Genomic DNA, 17,204 nt, shown 5'->3' with positions numbered 1-17,204 from the left:
ATTTAACATATGTAAGTCATTCACAAGTTCAGGGGAAAGGTCAACACCCTGAGCTTGGAGAAAATACAAACAGAGAAAACACAAGCAGAGAAATTAGCACAAAGATCAACAGACAGGGCTTCAACTGTCCGAGCAAAATAATACAAACAACTACATACACCACTGGATGGGGGAACACCAACAGCATCTGAGTGGTGGTGGGGTGGGACTCTTAACAGATGGCTACTCAGAGTCCCATCCAGGGAATCAAAAAGTCCTTGTCATAAGCGAACCCCCAAAGCAAAATACCCACCTCAGAATATATACATGTATGTATATATGTATATGTATATAGGTATATATATATATGTATATATGTATATTTATATATGTATATGTATGTGTGTATATATGTATATGTAAGTGTGTGTGTATACACACACACACACACACATACATACACGTATATATACTTTCAGAGCCAGAAGCCATAACAACCCTCTTGACTGAGTGCCTGATTACCTTAGTAACAAAATGTATGAAGGCCTTCCACAAGCAAGCTCCTTCTTAGGCAAGGTCTTCCTCCAGTGGACTCTATTTGACTCAGGATGTATCACAGCTGGGCTGGAGTTTAAAGCTAGAAGACATTCGTGATTGAACATATGTGGTCACATAGGCCTATTGCTCTTCCTATTCCATCAACATTACAAGGGCCACATGTGGCCTTGAGGCTGAAGGTTCCCACTCCTGATCTAATTGGTCTGAACAGTATCTTCAGAAAACAATTTCAGGCTCGGCATGGTCCTAGGTAGTAGGCCAGCCTAAGTGATCATAGTTTCTGAAAACTTGGTCCTCCTTTTAAAATTTAAAAAAAAAAAGTTCATTCTGAACTTACTTTGCATTAAATAAAATGGGCTATTTAATATACATAATTGAAAAAGATGTCAGTTTCTTCCATTTCAGTTTTGATAATAAGAAATTTTACATGAAGCTGCAATTTGTTGAGTACAGCTTGTTTTTCTTTACATTTATTCCTTTTGCCTGAAGCATCTTTTCTTTTCCTGAATTTTTCTGGAAGTAACCTGAGTTCTTTATTAATAACTCCTACCTTTTCACAATCTGTTGCATCTTCTTTTATTTTTCTTTTCCCCCCTTTCTTCGGAATTATTTGACTTTTATCAGTTTTAGCCAGTTGTTTTTTTAAAAAAATAATTTATTTTGTAATTGATTTCACCTTTTAGAACAAAGACACTGTGGCAGTTAAGGAAAAAAGCACAGAAGATCAGGTTTTTTGTTTTAGTTATAAATTGAGTTGTGTGACATATCATGTGTGTGCTCTGTTTTATTGACAGTCTCATATTTTTATTTTGACCAAAAATTTTTCCTCCTCATTAAGAACCTCATCAAACTGCATGATTTCCTTGAGACTCAGCTTGACAGTACCCTCTGCCCCTCTGTGACTGGAAAGCCACCATTTAAGGAGGGTGTCTATTTCCCACCAGGCTACTCTCCTTTGAACTTTACTAGTTTGTCCCCTCTCTGGGTACCCAACCCTTTTCTCCTTCAGCTTCCTTTTCTGTGTTGTCTCTTCCCCCACCCCCAAATCAAACTTTAAACTCCTTGAGGTCAGGGGGAGAGAGAGAGAGTGAGAGAGAGAGAGAGAGAGAGAGAGATGTATTTGTATCCCTAGCACATAGTAGGTGCTTAATCAATGTTTATTGACTGACATACTGGTCACTTTGTTGTAAGCTTTGTTTTAGCACATGGGCACAACAAATTTGCCTTTTACTGAAGCTTAAAAAGATAAGGCAGTCACCTGAAATACTGTCTCTTGGGAATGGTTCTTCCAGAACTTTATGTATTTTTAAAAATACATTTTTATTGATTTTTTTTTTTTTTTACATCACTGACATTTCCTGTTTTTTTTTTCTCTTTACTGTTCCCCAGAGAGTGATTACTTACGAAAAAAAAGGAAGGAGGAAAACTTCATCCAAACAAAGTTAGTCTTGAGAAAAATCTGTTATTTTATGCGCTATTCTGTACGTGCAAAGGAAGGGGGAAGCAGAAAGCTAGCTGTCTTCTGATAACTCTTCTTTGAGATTGAGTGGTCATTTTAAATTTTACAACTTTGAGAAGCTTCAACAATTTTGCTTGGTGTTTTATTTCTAAATTTGTATTGCTATAGTCATTTTGTATGATTGTTTTCCTGACTCAGCTTACTTGACTTTGCATCAGTTAATAGCTTTTCCTGCTTCTCTGTATTTATCAAGTTCTTTGTTTTTTACAGCATAGTATATTCATTTACATTCCTGTACCACAATTTGTTTAGCCTTTCTCCAACTGATGGAAAGTTATTTGCTCTCTGGTTCTTTGCTGCCACTAAAGGAATTGCTATAAATAAACCCCTTCTCTACAATTGGTGCAGGTTGGAGTTCTTTTAGCCGGTAGGACTGCAGCGCTCTGGCAGCCCCTTTCTATTCTCCCTTCCCTAGGATAGTGATGGGGGCTGAAAAATCACAAATTGGAATTTGCTGCAAAAGATTATGGAACCTAGAAAGCAAAGTACAGCCAGATTGAACTGTAATTGGGATATGATGAACAAAATAAAGTCACAACATAAATAATGTTAATTTGTGGTTTTCTAAGTTAATATTTGGCCAATAGGGATCTATTTCTATTTGATTTTGATATCACTGCTCTACAGTTTGCCATGGGTACATGCTATGACATTCTTCCTTAGTGCTAGTGCTTTCCTTTCCCCCTTTTATTTCCAGTTTATCCTGTATATAACTTGTTTGTACATTGCTATTTGCATATTGTCTCTAATGTTAAACTGAGCTTGACAGCAGGGCTTTTTGCCTTTTTTTCTATTCTTTTTTTTTTTTGGTTGGTATCCCCAGCATTTAGCACAGTGCACAGTGCTTGGTAGATGTTTAATAAATATATATTGATTAACTTGGAGAGGATCATCAGAATGATAGCCTTTTATTCGTTCAATAAATATTTATTAAGCCCTGACTATGCTAAGTGATGAAGATATGAAAGAGTCCCCCACCTCACGGAGCTTTTAAATTAATGAGAGGAGGGAACAATATGCAAGCAAATCTATACAAACTATGTCTCTCTCTCTATTCTCCCTCTGCCTGTCTCTCTCCCTTTTCCTCCCTCTCCCTCCCCCCCCCCCCTCTCTCCCTCTCCCTCTCCCTCTCTCTCTCTCTCCCTCTCCCCATCTCCCTCCCCATCTCCCTCCCTCCCTCCTCGAAATAAGTAAGAGGTAAAACACTGGAATGAAGAGGGATGTAGGGATTTGTGACTTTCAGGTTGTTTCTTTCTGCTGTTACCTGTTGTGCAACTGATTACTGTATCTATTTTTAATAAATTATTCAGTCAGCATAATTAAGTGCCTTGAGTTGAGAGAAATCAACAATGGGAGTTGGGGCACACACAGCTTTTTTAAAAAATTTAAAAATTTTTAAAAAATTTTTAAGTAAGCAGGATTGAATAAGTGATTATTTACCAGGCAGCACTTCTCACAGATAAGTCTATAATTTTTCTTTCCTTGAAGGGAAATTATATCTTGTGATAATTAGTAATTAATGTTTTAGCTTAGTTAAAAGTTCTTTGTAGAATTTTTGAGGAAAAATGAATAAATATGAAAGTACAGATACTATGTAAGAAATTCATATCAACTTTTAATTTGGAAGTTATTTAATGTGAATTTGCAGTATTTACTTTGTACTGTAATTATCCCATTTCTCGCTTTTAAAGTTTCTGTCAGCAACACAATTTGATGACAAAGGAGTAAGTAATTTTTAACCTCAAAGAGAAAAATATCTAAAATGTGCTTAAAGGTGTTGTGTAATTTCCAAAGTACCTAAGAATATAGCATAGGGAAAACAACATTTGTGAAGAATAAAAGGAAATAGTCTTAAAATCATAGTAGGAAAATGGAAACCCTTTATTTCTTTATGTGTTATTGGCAATAAAAATAAACATTACTATCAACCTTGAAGTTCAAGGACCTCCCTCTCCTTTTAATGGCCATTCTCTTGATTTATAAGCAGAGAATTATGCCAGCACAAAAAGGAACATCGTACCTTCTCTTCCTCTTCATCAGGGATAGATCATCCTTCTCACTTGATTGTGAAGTATGGGCTTTAGCAGGTAACATTTATCCTTTGATCTAATGATGACAGGGGAACCAAATCCTCCATTTGTATCTACAGTATATGTTTGCAGTGAGTTTGATCAAACCTCTTAGTGTTTTATTACACCTTAAGCTGTTAAGTTTCAGGGTGCAATAGCACATTTTATCTAGGTTATTGACTTTTAAAATAGAAAACAAAACCTAAAGCATCAGCTAAAGCAGCTGTACGTTACTTAACAGTAGAGAAACTTAAAAATATAGACTTGTTCTTGAAGTAAAGTTTTTGATTGTCTTACAGAACACTCATCATCAAACTTAGGAAAGTAACATCCATGCCAGAGTTCTTAGGTGAGTAGAGCTTGGTGTTTTCACAGTTACCAGTCTTAAAATTCCCTCAGTTTATGTTTTCATTTAAAGGATAGAATGGAAACACTTTTGCTTTTAGTTACTTGCTGATACCAAATTGGGTACAATGAAAGGATCCTAAAAGGTAAGATTAGAGTACAAAGTGATTTCTAGAGAAATGAGCAAAGAGCAATTAGAATTCAAGTGAAATAGGGGCACATGCAGAGGGGAAAGAAAGGGTGATGAGGTGACACATATGATGGTGAGGAAGAAAGAACTGAGAAGAGTTGTAAAGGATCTGGCAGTATTATAACAAAAGGAGTCAGAAAGGTAAGTCAAACAAAAGTCAGTGGAGGAGTCCCATTTTTAATAAAGCGAGCCTCGAACATGTAAACAGAATTGTAGAATGCAGAAAGTAATAATAATCTTTCCATAATGACTTCATTTTAGTCTTTTCTCCAGATGTCCTAGTTCTCAACACAAGTTATAGTAGGTACACAAAAAAGTCAGAAAAGTGATGCATAGAACAATTGTGTGATAGTCCTCAGTTCTGGAGCAAGAAACGGACTATTAATGACCCTTGGAAATTCTGCTGACAAAGCAGAATCCCTCCTCGCATACACACAAGAGCTTTTCAAGCTCCCTGCCACTCCTAGGCAGTAGGATGCCTCTGAGTCCAAACTTCTTTACTCTAGGAAATCAAAGGGCACAGGGTTGGTTTTATAGGAAGTGGATTATGGTCAGTGCAGTTCTTAACCCCCCACTACCCCCCAAATTTCTTGGTTATTTGCTAGTGCTAGAGATCTGGCTGAAAAAGCAGCACATTCTCTCTCCTATATCATGCGTTCTGCATGCAGCAGAGAAAATGACTTACTCTTAATGTCTGTTATCCATCTCAGTGCTCTTGACAGCTCTCTGAGACTAGAAGTGGCAAAGAAAGGGTTGCTCTGCACTGGTAAAAGGAGTCCTCTGTATCTTTAAAATCACAGATTTATCACTAGCCTGTCTTTTTTTTTTTTTTTTTAAAGATTGATATCTTTTGTTTTTACGTCATACGCATTTCTAAATAGCCCCCCTACCTCCTGTCTCTCAGACATTCTTTTTACTTTGAGATGCTGTGACTGAAGAGGGATGGAGTACTCAAAGTTCTTAGGGAATAATAATGAAAAAAAATCCTAGAAATAAAAAGGTAAAAATGAATTGGGATTAGTTTGATGAATCTTTGTGTATTTGAAGGATTATTATATAGAAGATGGTTTCCAACCTTCCCCATCTAGGGCTGAATATAAAATGGGCATTAGAATGGATTTATAATCACATGTGAAAAGCATAAAGAAATCTGTAAATGATATTTTAAAATAGGAACATGAGATATAGAGCTGGAAGAGACTTTTGGCCCTCAATTCCAACTCCCTTTTTTATAGGAAATTTAACATAAATAACAATAAATAGAATAGGTAGAGTTGGGATTTTCATACCATATTGTGTCAAAGGATTTGAGTTTAATGATTTCTCCTAAATCAAGGGTTTTATTTAGTACATGACTTTAAGTAGCAGAAAAATGCATTTATGACCAGGACAACTTGAATTTAAAAAAAGTTTAAACTGATTAATCTTTTTAAATAGTTGCTTTTAAATAAAGTAGAATTATCCATTTGGACAGTTTTAAAAACTAATTTAAGTTAATTCATGTTTCATCATGGCATAATTGTGGTTCAGGGTTGATGAAGCTTGGGCACCGTATGCCAACCTGGAAAGGTACTGATTTAATGGTAGACCATATATCTGTCACAAGAGGACAAAACTTAAATTCTAGGAGAGGTTCTACATCAAGTCTGAGGAAACTTTTTCATCCCTCTTCAAATCTCCCCTGCCTTTTCCTTTCCCTACCTTCTCAGATAAACACTTTCCCTCTGCCTCAAACTTTATTGAAAAGATTGAAGCTATATACAGAGGGCCATCCCTGTCTCCTCATCTAACATCATTGAGCTCTCTGTTCCCATTCTCGAGGTAAAACTGCTTTCATGCACCAGTGATCCTGTTCCATTTTGTCCCCTGTAGCATATTGCCCTTCTATCACCCCTCAGTCTTTTACTGCCAGTAAGTGTCTATTGGCTAGTAAGTGGGAAGATACAGTTGGTCTTTGTAGCATGCTGCATGAGGAAAGTATTGACTAATGAATTTCTCAAAATGTTGCAGAGTGTTTGCATATGGTGACCATCCTTACTTTTTGAGACCATAGTAGTTTATTCACAAGGGTGTAAAAAAGTACAAGTAGTGCTGACAAGGTTAGCCAGACAGGCTTTGTCATCAGGAGGAAACCGGGTCTCAGTGAGAATCATGAAGACAGAAAAGAGTGGGAAAGGAAAAAATTTGAAATTGGTCTATAATTTTCTTTTTTTTTTTTTTTTAACTTTCTGGTTTAGGTATCAGCATCATATTTGTTTCATAAAAGGAGTTTGGTAGGATCTCTACTTTGCCTGTTATTCCAGATAGTTTATTTAATATTGCAATTAGTTGATCTTTAAATGTTTTCTAGAATTCACTTCTAAATCCATTTAGTCCTGGTGCTTTTGTCTTAGGAAATTTGTTAATGTCTTTTTCAGTTTTTTTTTTTTAAAATAGGTCTATTTAGATATCTTACTTCCTCTTTTGGTATTCTTGGCAATTTATATTTTTAATATTTTAAAGTATGTAAATTTTCTAGAAAGGAAAAGATTTGAGATGTCTTTGTTACTTATTGAATGAGTTTTCTGTATTCTGTAGAGCGTAGTGGAAGGGGTAGGTAGCAGTAGGGCGAGGCACAGGGTTGTGTGTCTTGGGGGATGGGAATAATGGAGCTGACCAGTGAGAGATGGAGAATGGGGACTGAGAATCACTGGGTAGGAGTTTATTAATGATTGAGGAATTACTTCTTATGTCTCTAATGATTTGGCCTCAGGGTGGACTCTCAAGGACTCCTTTAGGCAGTTAGAGTAAGAGGACCATTTGTAACTTTTTCTCTCCTTCCCTGCAGGTCAAGTCAGGAGAAAGGTGAAGGGAATGAGATATTATGGACTCTTTCAGTCCCCAGCAGGCAGGAAGAGGCCAATTGTGGAGAACTGCTTCAAGTCTTTCTGACCCCTGCAGGCAGAAAGGGATCCCCCGAAGGCCAGAAGAGGCCAGGCAAGGAGAGCAGAGCTGTGGAGTGACATGTCTGTCTCCTGCAAAGTCAGGAAGAGGCTAGGCTACTGGTCTATTAAATCTGACAATGGAAAAACTTTTTACCACCCTCCTAGGGGATAACTTTAGCAAGTTAATTTCTCCTTTTACAAAAAACTTTCATATAGCCTTTTAGTATGAATCACAATTTTGTACCTCTCTAAGCTAAGTTCTACTGCCTTCACAAAATCATTCTGTATTTACTTATGTGAACCTTTCCCTGGGCTCCTTTGCTGATCGTCCTTAATGCTAGCATCTTCCCTTTGTCAGTCTTCAATTTATCTTAGATGTAACTTGTACATAGTTGTTTCCCCCATGAGACTGAGCTCTTTGAGAGCAGGTGATGGTTTTTTCTTTTCTTTCTACACTCAGTACCTAGCATAGTGCCTGACATTTTAGCAGAAAGCTTGTTGACTTACTCATAATCCTGTATCATATAAGGGAGAAGAGAGACTTAGATGCTAAATTATTGTTATTGGGTACCATCTCATTTATAGCCTTATATTGGTTAAAACTTAGCTCTTTCCCGTATGTTAAATTTCTTGAATATTGACATTGCAATTAAATCCTTGCTGACAGTCAAGACTTCATAAAGAATGTGGTCTTCTATAGGTATTGTGGGTTTTATAAAATAGCCCCTCTTTTCACTTCTTCATTATGGGAATATTGCTACTTGTAGGGTTCAGAAGAGGAAATATACTTGAACTTTGCCCTGTCTCTTTGTCCTTTCTGTACCCCCTTTGTGCTGATTGTTTTTATTAGAGCGTTTTATCATTATAATGATAAACTCATTATGGAGTTCGTGAGCCAATGTTTATTCTATGTAACTATAACTTTTTGGAAACTTTAAATATATATTGCTTTTTTGGGAGTTAAGGGGGTGGTATATTTTTAATTTTTTTATTTCTAAATAATATTTGATTTTTCCCAATTACATATAAAAACAGTTTTTAATATTCATTTAAAAATTTTGAGTTCCAAATCTCTCCCCCCCAATGGTTATAAGCAGTTTGATAAAGGTTAAATATATGCAATAATGTAAAACATTTCCATATCAGTCAGGTTGTGAAAAGAAGAAACAGATTAAAAGGAAACACATATGCACACACACACGAAAGTGAACGGTAATATGCTTTGATCTGCATTCAGACTCCATCAGTTCTTTCTCTCAAAGTGTGTAGCAGTTTTCAACATGAGTCTTTTGGAAATGTCTTAAGTCATTGTATTGCTGAAAATAGCTAAGTCATTCATAGTTGATCATAACACAGTGCTACTTTTACTATGTACAATCTTCTCCTGGTTCTGCTGTCTTCACTCAGTATCAGTTCATATAAGTCTTTCCAGGTTTTTTTGCAGTTGGCCTACTCATCATTTCTTATTCATTCATTCAATTATTTTATTTGTTTTTAGTGTTCTACAATCACTTCCATATATCTTAGATTTTTTTCCCCTTCCTCCTCTTCATTCTCCCCTCCCTCCTCACTCCCTCCCTGAGATGGTGTACAATCTTATATAGGTTCTACGCATACATTCCTATTAAATACATATTACATAGAAGAATTAAAATGAATGGGAGAAACCATAAAACAAAACAAAACAAGACAAAGCATAATACAAAAGAAAATGGTCTGCTTCTATCTGTGATCCAATTCCATAGTTCTTTCTCTGGATGTAGGAGTTTTGCCTGAAGAATTCATTGGGAATTTTTTAAGTCCTTGCATTGCAATGAAGGACTAACTCTACCAGAAAAATTCCTCACTCACTGTAGTTGTTGCTGTATACAAAATTCTCCTGATTGTGCTCCTTTCACTCAGCATCAGTTCATCCAAGTCCTTACAGGCCTCTCTGAAGTCTTCCTGTTCATCATTTCTTACAGCACAGTAGTATTCCATTAGATTCATGTACCACAACTTGTTCAGCCATTCCCCAATTGATGGGCATCCCTTTGATTCCAGTTCTTTGCCAACTGGTATATATTTTAAAAAACATTTAAACCTTCATGAGAAAGATCTTACTTGACACTTCATTCAATTTAGGTTTGCTTTCTGGAATTCTCCTTTTCTAGTATTTAATTAAACTTTATTTCTAGAGTAGAATTTCTTTTTCATTTACGCAGAGTCATGTAAGGCTAAGATTGTAGATGACTTTTGAAAAGCTTTTTTACAAAATAAATGTTAATGTGGGGGAGAGGCAGCTTTTCACAGTAGCTGCTGTTGTCTATAGCTAGTATCACCATGGTAACACTATGACAGGTAGAATGTTGCCTGCTGCTCCTGATTAGTTATACTAGATTTAATTTGGAATCTCATTTGTTTAGTTTGAGTCTTTTTTTGGTAGATTTTAAAAATATCTTTTTAATATTTCTTTTTGGGTGCCAAGGCTTATTGTGTTCTTGCAGTCAAGGATCTTTTTATCTGCATAATAATATCCTCTGGTCCAGGGTTTCTTGTTTCTTTGTAAGCCTCATATGTAAGCCCATTTATCATACTCCAGTGGATTAGGCAAACAAGGTATCTGAGGTATCTAGGTATCTGAGGTCAGATTTGAACTCAGGTCTTCTTGACCTCAGACCCAGTGCTCTATCCACTGGGCTATCTAGCTGCCTCTTTCATTGCTTCTTACAGCTTAGTAATGTTCTATTATACTCATGTACTGTAATTTGTTTAGATATTCATTACTGAATGGAGATGACCCAGGATGCACTGGGAGACCTTGGTCATCTCCAGTCATCTTGATGAATATCTGGTCACTGGATTCAGATGTCTCTGGAGGAGAAGTGAGGCTGGTGACCTGCACAGCCCTCCCTCACTCAAAAGAAAGTCAAGTGCAAGTCATGTCATTATTTCTCTCTGATGGCATGGTCGTCTTTGGCAACGAAGGGCAAACACAAGGCTCACTGTCACTTTCTCTGGGATCAATTGAGCTGGTCTGTTTTATACTTTAGGTAATTTTTACTAGTTTTTAAAATTTCTTATCTTTGTACCCCATTTGTTGCTCTGGCAAGAGATCAAAGGACTTCTCTGGTAGAGATTCAAGGGCCACCAAAGATATTGCTTCTCATGTTTTCTGGTACGCAGCCTGATTTAATTTGGAGATAAGTGTGTTAGAGGAAGCTTAAACCATATAGTATTAGCCATCCTTTATAGAGATTCAACCAGAGAAGGAGACATTATGGACTTGGTCAGATTGTCCAGGGGTCAGAGGCAAACACCTGGTTTATTGCTTGGTGGTCTGTCTGCTGCTTTTGGCTTCGGCCTGCCATTCTCTTTTGGGTTCCCTAGTCCCCTCCTTTCCACTCTTTTGTAAACTTGTTAAAAAAAAAAAAAGAATATGTTAAAATGCTCTGTGCATGCTATAAAAGTATCTTGAGCATTTGAGAGGAAAAGAATAAAAAATTAATCTTCTTTTAGATTGTTTTCCTCTCCTCCTAGCAAATTAAAGAGAGGCTTTTTGGGTGGGGGATGGAGTGTGGAATGGTGCAAAATGCACTAGGTCTTGAATACCCACAAATGTCCTATAGGCTCCATTGAGGGAACAGCACATAGTAGTTGTGCATTTTTCCATATCTGTTTTTAACGCTTTTAAGAAAACACAGATAGTTTTGATGTAATGGATGTGCGCTGGTATATATGTCCCTTGTTCCCCCTGAAATTCAAGAAATTTGGAAATTTAGGCTATGTCTTATTTTATTAGGATACTTAAATTGTAGTGGCAGATTTTTTTTTTTTTTAACTCATTTCACCTGGAGTCCGGTTTATAACTGTTCTCAGAGCTGCTTTTTTAAAAATGAAACCTTTGAATACTGTTAACTTCTTTATTCAATATACAACAAGTAGGGGTTGATTAAAATTCACTTGGTGGACACAAGTATATTCCTTGATTTTGTGTTTTGAGTTGAATATAAATTCTCTTAAGATTCAAAATTCTGCTTGGCATTTTAAAGCTTTTCCTATTCCTCTACTTTTCATTTTTTATTAACTCAACAAATGTCAGTATTTCCATCCACATCAGTGCCAACATTTCTGCATGCAAAGAGCAGAAAGAGGATTGATTGTATATGACCCTGTGAATCGCTCTTTACAAGTTTTAGAGAAAAGTATATATGACATTTAGTGCAGTGGTGCTAACACTGACCTGCTTGTCTCATTCCTTTTGAATGCTTGCTCTCTGTATTTTTAAAATGTATCATTGATATGTTGCGCCCTCCTCCCCCATTGTTCTTCTTTGTTCACTCAACATTTCAGTCAGATAGATGAGGTTTGCATTTTAGAAATCTCTGTTGTGTTTCTCACATGTTTGGAATGTAGTCTTTACCTAATAATAATAGTAAAATCTCTGACTTCCTTCAAATACCCTCCATGTCTCAGCATTTTCTCTGGCTGTTCCCCATTCTCGGAATATTCCCCCTGCCCTGCATCTCTGTGTACTGGCTTCGTTTAAGTCCAGCTAAAGCCCCACATTCTGCAGGAGGCCTTTCCCTAATCTCTCTCAATTCCAGTGCCTTCCTCTTTTAATTATTTATCCTGTGTATTGCTTGTTTTCTCCATTAGATGTTAGCTCCTTGAGGGCAGGGACTATCTTTTGCCTTTTTATGTCTCCAAATGTTGGGGAGGGGGTAGAGGATGGAAATGTAGCCTACATAAAATCACCACCATTTCCTATCTAATCCTTTGTTATTAGTGCCCTTCTTTGTATTACTTTCAGTTGATCAGCCAGTCAGTCGGGAAGCATTTATTAAATTGCTTTTTATTAACTTGCTACTCAAAGAACTGTCTGGTACAATTGCTAAGCTTCTTTCAGTGACAGTTGAAAGACTGAGAACAGAACGAATATCTCAGTAGTGGAGAAAGTCCTTTTCAAAAAATTGAAAGATAATGAAGTCTAGAAGCTAGAGGCTTTTTATTAGCTTAACTTAGATTCTTGGCAAAATTCTGTAGCATATAAATAGAGAGTGAGTTAGTAAATGTCTAGAACATGAAGTGTTAGTCACAAAGAGCCAGCAAGGCTTTATCAAGAACAGGTCCAGCCAAACCAACCTTATTATTTTGTTAAATAGGTTTCTAAATGGGTAAATCAGGGGAATGTTGTAAATTCATGAAGCTGTGTAACAAATATTTGATATACATTGTGTAACTGTACTGTTAATGGAATGATGCAAAATGCAGCATCCAAAAGTGGCCAGAGACAGATATTTTCCTCTTTGTAATCTTTTGCTTTTCCCTCTTTACTTGTAAGTGCCCTGATTCTTTTATTGCTTCAGTCTGTGTTTGGAAACCATTTTCTTGTCATTGTGTCATGAAGTCTGAGTTCTTTTCACACTTCATGTGGATCTTGACATTTGAAACTCTGGCCTACGCGTGGTAGTAGGTGGACTGGTCATCAGTTGTCCGAGAAAGTTCAGTTTGCAGTCTGCTCTTGATCATCTGTACTATAATTGCAGGCTGTAAAATGAGAAGAGGCGAACATGATTTAAAAACCCCAGGCAACTGCCACAATTGGACGATCAGGTCACGTTACTTAATGGATTTTACTACAAATTTGTTGTGTTAGTTCAGCTTCTTCACTTTCATGGTAGGGTGGTCCATTTCATTTTCCTGATTGAAGTTCTATTAGTTCTTACAGTACCTGTTCCTAACCTTCTCTTCTCTTCATATTCTTTCTCTCACAGAGGATATTCCATCCTTACTTTGGATTTTCTTTTTTAGTAATCTTGAACCCTTTTCATTATAAACCCCAAGGCTTCTCTACACCATCTTCTATTTCCTTTTTTCTTTCGCTGCAGTAGTCTGTTGATGGGTCTGCTTGCCTCAAGTCTCACTCCCATCCATCCTCCATTCAGCCACTGAAGTGATTTTCCTAAAGCTCATGTCTAACCATGTTTCCTTCCTACTCAATAAATTACAGTGGTTTTTCCTCCAGGATCAAATACAAAATGCTGTTTGGTATTCAAAGTCCTTCACAGCTTAGCCCCCTCCTGTTTTTCCAGTCTTCTTAGACTTTTACTCCCTAACACATATACTTAGATCTAGTGACCCTGGCCTTCTGACTGTTTCATGGAACAGACACTTGATTTCTCAGCTCTATGCATTTTGTCTGGGCCATCCCTCATGCCTGGAATGCTCTCTCTCCTCAGCTTCCAGTAAGAGTCAACTAAAATCCTGTCTTTTACAGAAGCCTGAAGTCATTTATGGTATTTGTAATTTCATAGTGCAGTGGAGTCAGGAAAACTTGAGTTCAGTTTTGGGTCTCAGGCAATTTTTATGACCCAGGACTAGTCACTTAACCTTTGTCTACCATAGTTTCCTCAACTGTAAAGTGGGAATGATAACATCTAATGCACAGAGTGAATGAAATGAAATAGTATTCAAGGGGGGTCCCTTGAAGCTATAGAGAGCAAGTCTCTTGCAGATGGTGGTGCTTGAGCTACGTTTTGAAGAAATCCAGGAATTTCAGAAAGTTGAGGCGGGAATGTGATGATGCATTCCAAATATAGGAGATCCCCAATTCCCTCATTTTGATGGCTGAAATATAGGTATTTGTAACATCTGTTGATCTGGTCATTAAATGGTGAGTTTATCAATCAGTTTGGTGCACAGTATACATTGAGTTACATCTTTAGATTTTGCTGATGGCTTTGTCATTTTGTCTTGGTGTTCTAGCTTTCCCCATTTGATATAGTTACTTGAGATTACATGATTATGAACAAAAATATATCTTTAGAGATTATTTAGTCAAACTCTTCCATTTCCCGGATGAAGTAATTGAATTTTAGGGAGTGGTTAGGTGGTTTGGCAAGGATTATACAGGTCTTAAGAGCCCTAGTTAAGCTCCAAGGCCTCTGACTACATGGCTAGTGTTTGCTGCCTAGCACTACTCACTGTTACACTTTCTGAGAACTTATTTCTAAATTTTTACCTTCTAGCTGGTCTTTTGTTTATCAGTTTTTTAAAAAAAAGTATGTTGTGGCCACCAAGTCCCCATCATTGTTTCTTCTCAGATTTGTGAGGCAGGTTGCTGGAGTGGGTTTTTTGGAAGAGTGTTGGCAGCATTCCCTACAGTTCTTCTAGTTAATAAACATTTGTTGATCGAGGTGTGTTTCTTTTGGTGGATGCTAGTTTACTGGATTAGGTTTGTGAGTTCAAATACTGTTGATTTCGTGAACTAAAGTAATGCTACTTGTTTTATTTAAATTTTGCTGTGACTTAATGCTTATTTTGAACTATACAGTTTGTCAACTTTATTTAATGAGCTCATTTGCATCTGTAGTGTTTCCATCTGCCTAGCTTATCTGCTTTTGTCTTTCTCTGACTTCATCCAGGAGAATTTACTTGTCTTTTGCCTTTTTCAAAGTGATTGTAGTTATCTCATAGATCCTTTCGTTCTGATTTATCCCCCTCTTCATCCCTAATTACTTTACTAAGGAAATGGGTCCAGTGTTATGAAGTGATTTTTAAAAAGAATCCTTCATTCCTTAAAAAGAGTCCTTGCATTATTTGTAGTTCTTAGTCTTTTTCCCACTAGCCATTTGATCAGGGTCATCTAGTTGGATTATGTACAAAATGGATCCTGTTCATAGCTTTTAACCTTAGTGCTCCTACTCATGCTCTGTCTTCAGTGTGTAGGTTGAGGGGATTAAGCGTACAGGGAAGTTTTCTGCTGCTTATATTTTTGTGTTGTGTGTTATGTGCCACACACTTTTCCAAGTACTAGAAATACAAAAAGAAAGTTGAGGCAGTTCCTGCTCTCAGTGGGTTTTCATTCTGTTGGGGGAGAGAGTATATAAAGGTAATGTTTGTGTTTGTTTTACAGCAGCTGAAAATGACAGATTGTGATTCAGAAGGAGCTTGTGGATCAGTGACGGGTACCAGAGATCAGAGGGGAGCGGGCTCTGGGTTTCCAGCATTCAGCTGATGGTGGGCATTCTTGGCATAATGGAAATGGGGCAGCAAGGCAAGGAGGCTTAGGAGGGCAGGGAACAGAAAAGTCTGGTGTCCTCAGGTGCAGTAGGTGGCACGGCATTGATGGTCTGTTTTTACGTGGCTGGTGAATAAATGGTTTGGGAGGAGATACTCCTCTTGTAAGAAGTTTTCCTTTTGGCCTTGTCTCCATCCTGTCTATTTCTAAAATTCTGTATAATTTTCTAACAAAATAAAAGACCTTGAATCAAAGCTTACTTCCTTGGAAATAAGTGATCAAATGTAATGTTATAGATTAATATAAAAATGAAAGAGAGAAAATAGACATAATGGAATGAATCACTCACTTACCTTAAAGTGGATATTCTCTAAGATTTGTCCTTGGCCTTTTCTTCTGCTACACCTCTGCTGTTCTGGACCCTATTGATTTCTACTTCAGTCCTGGCCAACCTTCTTTGTCAAATAGTTTTGCCTGCTATGAGACTGAGTCCATCAGGAGCTATGGTTTCATTGCTTTGATTGCTGCTGAATCTCCCAAGAGTTTGTTGGCTTCTCGGTGTCAGAAATGCAAAGGGCAGTCTTTGTATTTAGTGACTTTGCTGAGGTTTTACAGGTTTTCTGTGTTATGTAGCTGACCTGCATATTCTGGATGAATTTTCTAGGGTTTGAAATACTTAGCAAAAGTATTTTCATCATATAGAAAAGGAACTTACACTTTCTCCATCTATAATGAATGACAAAATGCTGAGGCATTATATCATTTGAAAATATTTGACCCAAGCATTGAGAATTTATTGTCAGAAAGCTGCTTATAAAAATGTTTAGTAAAAACTATTTTTATAACTGTATGTTTTGGGTGCAACTAGTTCAAATAATTTTAGTTTGAATTTTGTGTACTGCTGTAAGGAGAATTAGGAAGGAACTAAAGTAAGAGAAGGCTCATTCACATCATAAGGGGGCAGCTAAGTCATTCAGTGGATAGAGCACCAGTGTAGGAGTCAGGAGGACCTGAGTTCAAATCTCATCTAAGACACTTGACATTCTCTAGCTGTGTGACCTTGGTCAAGTCACCTAACCCCAGTTGCCTCATCCTGGGTTATCTCCAGTCATCCTGATAAATACCTGGTCACTGGATTCAGATGGGTGAAGTGAGTCTGGTGACCTGCACAGCCCTCCCTCACTCAGAACAAAGAAAAAAAGTTAAGTGCAAGTCATGTCATCATTTCTCTGATGGCACGGTCATCTTCAGCAACGAAAGACAAACACATACCTGTCGCAAAGGTCAGAGTTTTGTCTTATCTCTCCTTAGGAAGCCCTATGAAAGTAGACATTTTTATATTTTTGTATCCCGAACACCTACAGCACAGTGCTAGGCATATAGTAGATACTCAATAAATGTTTGTTAATTGATTGAATCAATGAAAGCAGTGAAAATACCAGCTCCTTTTTTAAGAAAAATAATCATTTTATTTGTTTTCAGTGTTCCATAATCACTTCCATATATCTTAGATTCCTCCCCCCCTTCCTCTCCCTCCTTCCCCCTGTATCCCTACTCACTTTCCCCTCCCTCGCTGAGATGCCTTGCAATCTTATATAGGTTCTACACATAATTCCTA

The 17,204-nt window shown here is 37.1% G+C and overlaps 1 protein-coding gene across 13 annotated transcripts in view; it reads left to right on the top strand.

Annotated features, from left to right (window-relative positions):
- ANKRD11 (ankyrin repeat domain containing 11) overlaps positions 1-17,204 on the top strand; it is a 376,722-nt gene that overhangs the window by 63,025 nt on the left and 296,493 nt on the right. For 2 of the 13 annotated variants that reach the window (XM_072636431.1, XM_072636490.1), the window contains exon 1: positions 349-7,636. The exons of 4 other annotated variants lie outside the window; for them this stretch is intronic. The gene's annotated coding sequence lies outside the window, so the exon portion shown is untranslated. Of the gene's footprint in view, positions 1-347; positions 7,637-17,204 lie in introns of those variants that run through there. 7 more of the 13 variants (XM_072636467.1, XM_072636439.1, XM_072636482.1 and 4 more) reach the window with 7 other exon arrangements.

This window comes from Notamacropus eugenii, chromosome 1 (assembly GCF_028372415.1).
Source record: "Notamacropus eugenii isolate mMacEug1 chromosome 1, mMacEug1.pri_v2, whole genome shotgun sequence".
In the NCBI taxonomy this organism is placed as follows: Eukaryota; Metazoa; Chordata; class Mammalia; order Diprotodontia; family Macropodidae; genus Notamacropus; species Notamacropus eugenii.
Note: the sequence above shows the minus strand (reverse complement) of the source record. Positions and strands in the feature narration are given on the sequence as shown.